This window comes from Lygodium microphyllum, chromosome 27 (genome assembly GCF_053477565.2).
Source record: "Lygodium microphyllum isolate KBCC chromosome 27, Lygodium_microphyllum_v1.1.10, whole genome shotgun sequence".
Classification (NCBI taxonomy): Eukaryota; Viridiplantae; Streptophyta; class Polypodiopsida; order Schizaeales; family Lygodiaceae; genus Lygodium; species Lygodium microphyllum.
Window position 1 is genome coordinate 15,791,378 of NC_141161.1, and position 8,906 is coordinate 15,800,283.

Consider the following 8,906-nt stretch of genomic DNA (forward strand, 5'->3'; position numbering starts at 1 on the left):
GAGAATTTGTCTGATAAAGTGATATCGCACATTTATATGCTTTGTGCATGAATGATACATGGCATTCTTAGCCAGATACACAATACTCTGGCTATCACATCCCAACACTGGAGTACTCATAGACAAGCCGAGATCCTCTGCAAGTTTGCTCAACCATATAGCTTCCTTAGAAGCTTCGGTAGCTGATATGTATTCAGCTTCAGTAGTACTCAGTGCCATGATGTTCTGCAACTTGGAGCACCAAGAAATGGCCCCACGAGCAATTGTAAAGACATACCCGCTAGTGGACATGCGAGTGTCCAAGTCATCTACCATGTTTGCATCACAATAACCCTGTAGGCTGAGTGCACCCTACCCATAGCAAATACATTTTCTTTGTGTATCCTTTATATATTGAAGAATACAGTTGACAGCCTCCCAATGTGTTTTGCCAAGATTTGACATAAACCTGCTGACAACTCCCACTGCATGAGCAATGTTTGGATAAGTAGCGACCATAGCATACATAAGAGAGCCACAAGATGATGCAGAAGGGACTCCCTTCATAGCATTGGCTTCCATGTCATCTTTTGGGATGCTGGCTTTGCTAAGCTTAAGATGTGGAGGTATGGGTACCCCAAGAGGCTTAGCTTCAGTTGTGTTAAATTTGTCCAGTACCTTTTCAATGTACTTATCTTGAGATAAGAACAACAATTTCTGCATTCTATCCGTGCAAATTCTCATGCTGAATATATGCTCTGCATTCCCCAAATCTTTCCTGGAGATTCCACAAGTAAAGTGGGTGCAACTATTGTGGTTATTCCTAGCTTTCTTGCATAAGCAGGAGAAATAAAAGAATGCGTACTTCCACAGTTAATCAAGGTTTTGAAATTTTTACCTTGGTAGTGTGAAGGGGTTTGGATAACTGAGAATTGGCGATTCGGTCCCTTTTTATGGGAGAGCGGCATGGATTGTTGCCTTTTCAATCTTTGCTTCCATAGTTGGTTCTTCCTCTTCATTTACTTCCTTGATGGTAATATTGGAAGTCCTTGCCCTCCCCATTGATGCTCTAGGTAGATCTTGAGTTGTTACCACTAGCAGTTCTTCACCACCTCACCTTACTTCATCACCCCTTTCCTCGTCATTGACACCCTCGAGTGGTTGGGATAGCTTGTTTCTTTTGTGATGTGTTGGATTTACCCATTCCTTTTCATTCTTCCCATGGGGCACAGTTACGACTGTGAACAATTTTCTTGGACTGTGGTAACCACACTCTATAGCCAAATTCACCCTTATCACCATAGCCCATGAAAATGCCTTTGGTGGATTTCGGGTCAAGTTTACTCCTCAGCTCATCTCTAACATGCACAAAAGCATCGCAACCGAATATTCGTAAATGGTCATATGAGGCTGATTTGCCAGACCAAACCTCCTTAGGGATGCCATTATTTAAGGACCTGTTTGGAGAGTGGTTGCAAATGTGAACCGTGGTTTTAAGTGCCTCTCCCCAAAATTCATGAGGGAGATTAGCAGTGGACAGCATGCATTACACTCTTTCACATAAAGTCCTATTGTATCTTTCCGCCACCCCATTTGAAGAAGGGCTGGAAGGAGCTGTAAGCTCCCTCTTGATTCCATGCAAGTCACAAAAAGACTAAAACTTAGTAGATGTGAACTTACCCCCATTATTAGTTCTCAAGCATTTCAGCTTTCTACCTATTTGAGTGGTCACAAATGCACGAAAAGTTTTAAAAACCACGACTCCAAATGTTTAGTTGCTTGAGAATCAAACCCATTATACACATTAACCATTTGAGGAGGATTGAGAGCAAGGGAAGTTACAAGAGAAACTGGAAAAAATATTAATATATAAAGAAGAGGATAAGCAAAATTATGAAATGAAGAAAGGGATAATTAAAGAGAATGAGCACGTGGAGCAAAGTGCTAATAATAGAGCGCCACGAAACAACACCGTGTGAGATCCTAAAGGATATTATGTAAGCAAGAAAGAAGCTTTTCAATAAACCAAGGACAATGGGTATTTGACAAGTGCCCGTCCGTGGAAGAAGGCCGCCATAGAGTACGTGTCGTACAGTGCAGACAATACAAAGTGTCCTTCTTGGTTCCTTTTGCAATCGGCATGGAACTCTTTTTCAATTTCCTCAAACCACCACCAAACAATATAGTATAATTATGCAAGTCAAGCTGACCAACAGATAGTAAACTCTTCTTGATGTTAGTCACATATCTAACATCTTTCAACACAAGCTCTTACCCATTATCCAAAGACAAGTGTACAACGTCTATTCCATCAATGCTACAGCTTGCAACTATTTCCAAGATATACTTTTCCATAATTGCCTGTATTGAACATAGCAAAACACACTAAGCAAGGAGTTACATGGAAAGAGGCATCAGAGTCTACAATCCAAGTTTGAGTGATACCATCATCAATTGACAAAAGTGCATCAATCACATCAGCCTTGGTAATCTGCATATCTTGCATGTGACATTCAAGGGTATCATAATCTATTGCACATAGTACATCAGCCTCTGCATCCGAGAGCTTCTCTATGACTACACAGGAGGCCACATTGGCCTTTTCCTTGCCTTTGACTGCCTCAGATACATTTGTCCTATCCTCTTTCTTCTTTTTGTCTCCTACATTATTCTTTCTCTCTTGTTCCTTCTTGTAGTACTTGCAATCAGGCTTTTTGTGACCCTTCCAACCACACTGATAGCAAGTAATATCACTCTTTTCCTTTCCTTTGCTCTTGCTTCTACTTCTCTGTCTAGTATTTGCATTTTTCTTTTCAGCCCTGCCTCTAACATTGTAAGCTGAGTTGTTGTCTTCTCCACTAGACTTATGTCTAATTTCTTCATTCAGGATTGAACCCCTCACACCATCATATGAGAGATTGGGGTTATTACTGAAGGAAACTACAAAGGTTTCCCAGGAATCAGGTAGTGCCATGATCAGAAATATCGCCCTCAACTTATCATCAAAATCCAAATTAGCATTCTTGAGCTGATTTAATATACGAGTAAATGCACTCAAGCGATCAGCTGTAGGCTTGGACTCATCGAGTCGCATATTCACCAACTTGCGCATTAAATGCACCTGATTAATAGGTGTAGTGATCTCATAGTTAGTTTTCAACTTCTCCCATATTGCATGACCAATATCTAAGCCCTTAATGTCTGTCAAAATGTCATCAGTGACACCCCTGTTTGGAAGGTTGACGACTGAAATCTGCACACAAGGGTGAGAAACTTGCACAAAAGGATGGGGCTGAATGGTGGGCAGCTTGTCTATTTATAGATGTGGAAAGATCCTCCCAAATTAGGGTTTTGCATGTGGGACACAAAAACTCTCTAGAATTGCTCCCCATTAATGAAACTTTGGTAATTCATTGTTTTGGAGTTGTTTCAAGGAGCTAATCAAGATGTATGAATTTTTAGCTCAACCCCTCCTTTTGATGAGCATAACTAGTGTCACATGGTTGGGAAATTGCAATGTCTTAGTCACACCCGTTTGGATCTCTCCTATCCTATCTCCATTTTAAGCCAATGCTTCAATGCACCTAAGCAAATCTCATTGGAATACTTGTATCCATCTATTGAGGTATATTCAATTTACTTACTCTGGTGACTTGTAGTTCGGCTAACTTTCTAGGCATATTTTGATTTTGACTAAGCTAGAGACTTGGATATGTAGTCATCACATGGCGGCTGTGTGTTGTCCTTGGGATTGGCTCCCATTTCTTAGTCAAGCTGAAAGCAAGAGAATATTGGTGCATCTTGAGGAGAGGTGAAATATTGGGCATTGTATAATGGCACTACATAAGCCGACTTGCTAACTAAAGACACCTAAAAACTAGCGGTTGGTGTGATATGCTGCTGGTTGATAAGTATCATATGATAACAACAATCTATAATTGCCAACCCAATTGGGGGAAGTTGTGTCCCAAGGTAGGAATGTCTATGAATAGTAGTAGGAGAGAGGGAACAACTGCTATTGTACCACACAGGCTGCTAATGAATGTGGCATAGGGCAAAGATTGCCCTTTAAATGAAGGCAACCATCACACAAGGAAGGGTAGTGGATAAAGATGGTGTTGGAACTCCTAATGTCCTCATTTGACTTGGTTTGAGACTCACAAGCGGGAGATGATCACAAAAGAAGGCACAGTAACACATGACCTCTCACTTGGGTGTGGCCAAAGGCAGAAAAAGTGGAAAACTCAACCAAAGATTAGAACATTTAATGTCACTGAAGTTTGTAACTTGTCAATGAAGAAAACTAGCCAAAGTAGCATGAGCTTCTCTTTAGATGAAAACTGGATGATACGGATAGCAAGAAAATACCAATGGGAGTGGAGAGGCATCAAATGGGTTATATTGTATGTGCTAGTTGGGAAGAGATGATAGTAGCAAGGAGTCATTGATGGTGCCAAAAAGTAGTTGTGCTAGAGATGAAAATCAGGGGCTTAAGGCATGGGATGGGCAAAGTTGCCAAATGTTTCCAAAACGGGAGGTATTAAGTGGGTTTCATAGGTTTCATACAAGTTTTGTAAAATGTTAGAAACGGGTTTCATTCAAGGTATAAAAAAGTATAAAAGCTTTATATACATATAATGTATGACTCATGTAACATAGAAAATAGGGTATGGCATTTGTGAAAGTTTAAAATAGGTGTAGCATACGTTTATGAAATGCCTAGGTATGAAATGGGTTTCCTAACCTTATTTTTCTTGGCAACTATGGAGATGGGCAAGCTAGTAGTGAGGAAGGGTGGCTCTGAGAAAAGGGAAAGTAGTCACTGCACAAGATAAGGCCATGTGAAGATGAGAATCCTTGAAAGAGCTTCTCATGATCCTGGAAACCCCCCTTTGAGATTGATAGAAGGGTGAGGGAATCCATGGCAGCATCACTGATGTTGGTATCCCTCTCTGAAAGGGATAGGGGGTTTGATGAAACCATGAGAGGAGGTGGTTGGGAATGGTTAAGAACTTGTGGTATGGATGATAGCCTAATGTTGTAAGGCAATGGGGATATTTTGAGGAGGACCTTGCTCAAAAGAATAGGAGTGAAGCTGGGGAAGCCCATACTTCCAACAATCTGCCCAAAGCTATGTGATAAGTTACACTAACACACTGCAGATGTTGCAGGATCATTTGAACAAGGATGATGTTTCGGCCGATGGCTCTCAATGTAGCATGCCCTACAAAGATGACTTGCTTGGTGAAGATAACCTAGGTATCAAGACAGCAAAGGCCATAGACTGAGAGGAGATGGAATCCCAAATCCTAAACATGGAGGACTTTTGCTGCAGATCTTGAAGATGATTGGCTGGGTAGAATTGGCATGGTGCCCACACCACTAAAGGCATTGATGATATTTCGGTGATGGACACATTATATCATATGGTCTGGCACTATAGCCCACTAGATTGGTTGTTCACTAATTTCCTTCTACAGGGATCTTTGTATTTGTATTTCACTTTACAGGGATTTTCTCTGAGGTTTTATAAACAGAAAATTCTTTTCTCCGGGAAAAAATTATGTTTTATCAGGATAGTCCAACCTGTACAATCTATAAGGGCTAACCTTGTTATTCTCTAGTAGAAATTTAGGGATGGCAGCTCAGTGTTCCCCCTTTTCCTCTTCTGAACTTACCTTGCACATATCTTAAGAGGGGTCAGCAGGTTTGTGGCCCTTACTACCAGGTGGAACGTGGGTATACTCTTGACCTTTTCCTATACACCAGGGTATGGCAGCAAAAGCTCACAGGATCCTTGTCCTATCTCCATGTATACAGCAACATTTAATCAGTTCTGGCTATTTCTAAGCCATTGAGATAGTGTAAATCTGGTCTTCATGCTGTACTGAAAGATTTATTTGTGTGAAGATGTTTAGCCTTATCCTGCTGTCATAGATGCATTTTCAAGAGAGACAATGCCAATGGTTGTGGCTGATATCACCTGTTCTCCTCCACAGATTGTGAGGGTACTGGAAAAGAACTTCCGGATTTCTGGGAAAACTCACACATTCATATCCAGAGTTTCAGCATGGGTCAGATTTTGGGCTTTGTGTAAAATCTGGAAAGTTTATAGTTAAGACAGTTTTTACAGGAATCTCTGTTGACACTTGTGTATAATTCATCCTTGTGATTGCTGTCTCTCAGAGATGTCCATTAAGTGTGTTTTTTTTTGACCCGGGGGGGGGGGGGGGAATTGCTACTTTAGCAATTGGAATTGCTTTCAGGGTTTTCCCTCTGTTTTTAAGCTTAAAATATAACTAGTCATTAGGAAGTAAGCTGTCAAGTAAGCTGTCGGTTAGCAAATCAGGTATGGAAATTGTGCTACGACTTACCCTGATATTGTAAGTTGTTCCTTGATTCAGCAAAGCAAGAACTGCCTCTGATATTCTTGTGTCTAAAACCAAATAGTTTTGCTTTCATCAAAGTGGTCATTTTCTTAAGAAAAATATGGTATGCACTATCTATTTGTTGTTGTTGCCATTAGAGCTAATCTGATCCTGCTGTTACAGCATTGTTCAAAGATCCCATGCTCTTCTTTATCCTGGAGAAACGTTAGTTGCTATTCACGAGTTGGTCCTGTAACACTCAAATTTCACGGTAGTATGAATCTGAATTCTAAGTGAAGTGGTGAAGGTTGAACAGACTTGATTCAAGCCTTCTAATAGTGGAGGTGGATTGGCAAAATCCTAAGATGCAGTTAGATAAGGCCCAGGGTTATATAGTCAAATACAAGGGTGCATCAGGTATGCATATAAGATTAACATCGAAAATGACATGAACCTGGAAGCTTCTGACGCTTCAGTTGTTTTAAACCATGCATCCAGAAAGCTCCTCACAAATAGGTGGGAATTCAGTCCCCACTGGTGGCTGCACGAGTATGAGTGTTAGCTGTACAGTGCCTTTAAAGCAAAATGATAGGTACAGTGTATGTCAAAGATGCATATGCACCTGGAAGCATCAATACGACATTTATATTTCACTTAATGTATGGAACTTGTGTATATCAAACAAAGCACCTGGCTAGTGGGAGCTGTTCCCAGTGGGGGCTTTCATGGGTGCGAGTGCTGAGTCTTGGCTGTGCTGGTTTACCACTGACTAATACAGATTGCTCCTCAGTTTGCAGACTGGAAGTTTTGGGTGAGCGTTTCAAACAGGTAGATACCTTGGACAACACTAATCAAGTGAAAGCGGTTGTTGCAGTCAAAATCATTTGGACTGTTTACAAAGTGGTATACAATATGTTGATTAAAGGTACACTTCATAGAGCATGGGTGAATTAAAATGGCAGTAGTTACTTCCTTTGAATGGTTGATATTGACATTGGAGGAAGCTTTCATCTGTAGGCGTAGTAAGACATATATGCTCCTGTAAGTATCCATGCGTTGGGAATAATGAGAAAATGCACTATCAAATTTTTTTGTGCTCCAAGGCATTATACTGTACCTACTTTGATGTGAGACTGTTGTATAATACAAATTGCTAATTTCTTCTGGCTTCCTGTTTGTGCCCAAAGTGTGCATTGCATTGCACAGCTTTGCTTAGCAACCACAGTCTCTGTCCAGCCATAGTTGGGGTTTTTGTAGATTTCCTCATGGTTGAGGAGCATCACTTTTCAGCAGGTTTGCATCTCAAGATGTGGGAAGAGTTTACTAGCATAGACCATTGGTGCTGCAGATACACAAGCACAAGTTTGCATTGGCTTAGCAAAATGAGTCTCTTTTTGTACAAGAATGGGGCATCAATGTTTTAGGGAGAGCTTTATGGTCTTGGCTCAGCTGAATGGTTGTTTGGGCTTGTCAGTGGTTTATGGCCCGAACATGCAGAGAGATAGGAAAGTGGGACGTCAGTAAAGCAAAGCCTGCCTCAAGCTGACCATTTGATTAAAGGTGGAGCCTTCAACAGAGTGGAGTCTTTGGAGGATAAGATACAGAGGAAAATTTAGGTTATCAGTGGCAGAGAGTCAACAGCCTGTTTAGAGCTGATTTATACGTGATTTTAGGATCCTTGGTTCATAGTCAAATTTTGCCAATCTATAGGTTCTACATAGTTCTCTCAGAGAAAGAAAGAAAGTTGCATTAATGCCCTCTAGGACACCTCAAAGGCACATAGGACAAACAAAACACATAGGGATCTGAGCTACAGTCCACTTAGGAGTACTATTAGCAGAAACAAAGGACTTCGAAGATGTGTGGAGTCAAGCAGGCTTAAATAGTGTTCCTCCATGAAAGAGGGCACTGTGTTGGACTGTGGGACACTTCAGGTGCCTTTTGTATGCTATTTGTTGTTGCTTCTATCTTGCTCAGAAGATTGTTGTTTCAGGGATGATACATTTGAATGCCTTATTTTTCATATTTTGGACAGATCTTTCTTGTTTTGTGCTCTTCTTTTGATGTTTGTAGTGTGGCCTATTTATACTTTGTCATTCCTCTTGCATGTTATGCTACAGATAAAGTGTTTGTTCTCAAGTCCCTACATTGTCGCTTTACAATTGGCTCGTATATGTTGTGTGGGCTAGCACTGTTTGTTGTACTTAAGGAGGCAGCGGTATCTGTTTTGGTTGAGGTAGACACTGTTGTGTTGATAGCAGGGGGGTTTTCTCAGGAGGCTTCCTCTTCTTGAACTTTTGTGAGAGACATTATTGTTAGAGTGGTTGTTCATTTGTGTTAAATCTTTTGAAGTTTAATGAAGAGGCGTGTTTAACTACTTGTTCTCCATAACATGCTATTGAATGGGTTGTTCTGCTCATTGTAGATTCTTTTGTAGATCCCCTTGTTAAATAAGAAAGTGATTTTTTGATGTTGAGGACTGGGTGCCGATGATTGTGTTTGTGGCGGTTGTCTTCCGTGGAATCCTTCAGTGCATTGTTGGCTACTTTTTGGTCCTCT

General features: G+C 40.8%; 1 protein-coding gene across 4 annotated transcripts in view; it reads left to right on the forward strand.

The window, feature by feature from the left end:
* LOC148012093 (uncharacterized) overlaps positions 1 to 7,859 on the forward strand; it is a 33,544-nt gene extending 25,685 nt beyond the window's left edge. The window contains exon 3 of one of the 4 annotated variants that reach the window (XM_087668996.1): positions 7,138 to 7,859. The gene's annotated coding sequence lies outside the window, so the exon portion shown is untranslated. The other 3 variants (XM_087668999.1, XM_087669000.1, XM_087668997.1) reach the window with 3 other exon arrangements.
* The last annotated feature ends 1,047 nt before the right edge of the window (positions 7,860 to 8,906 follow it).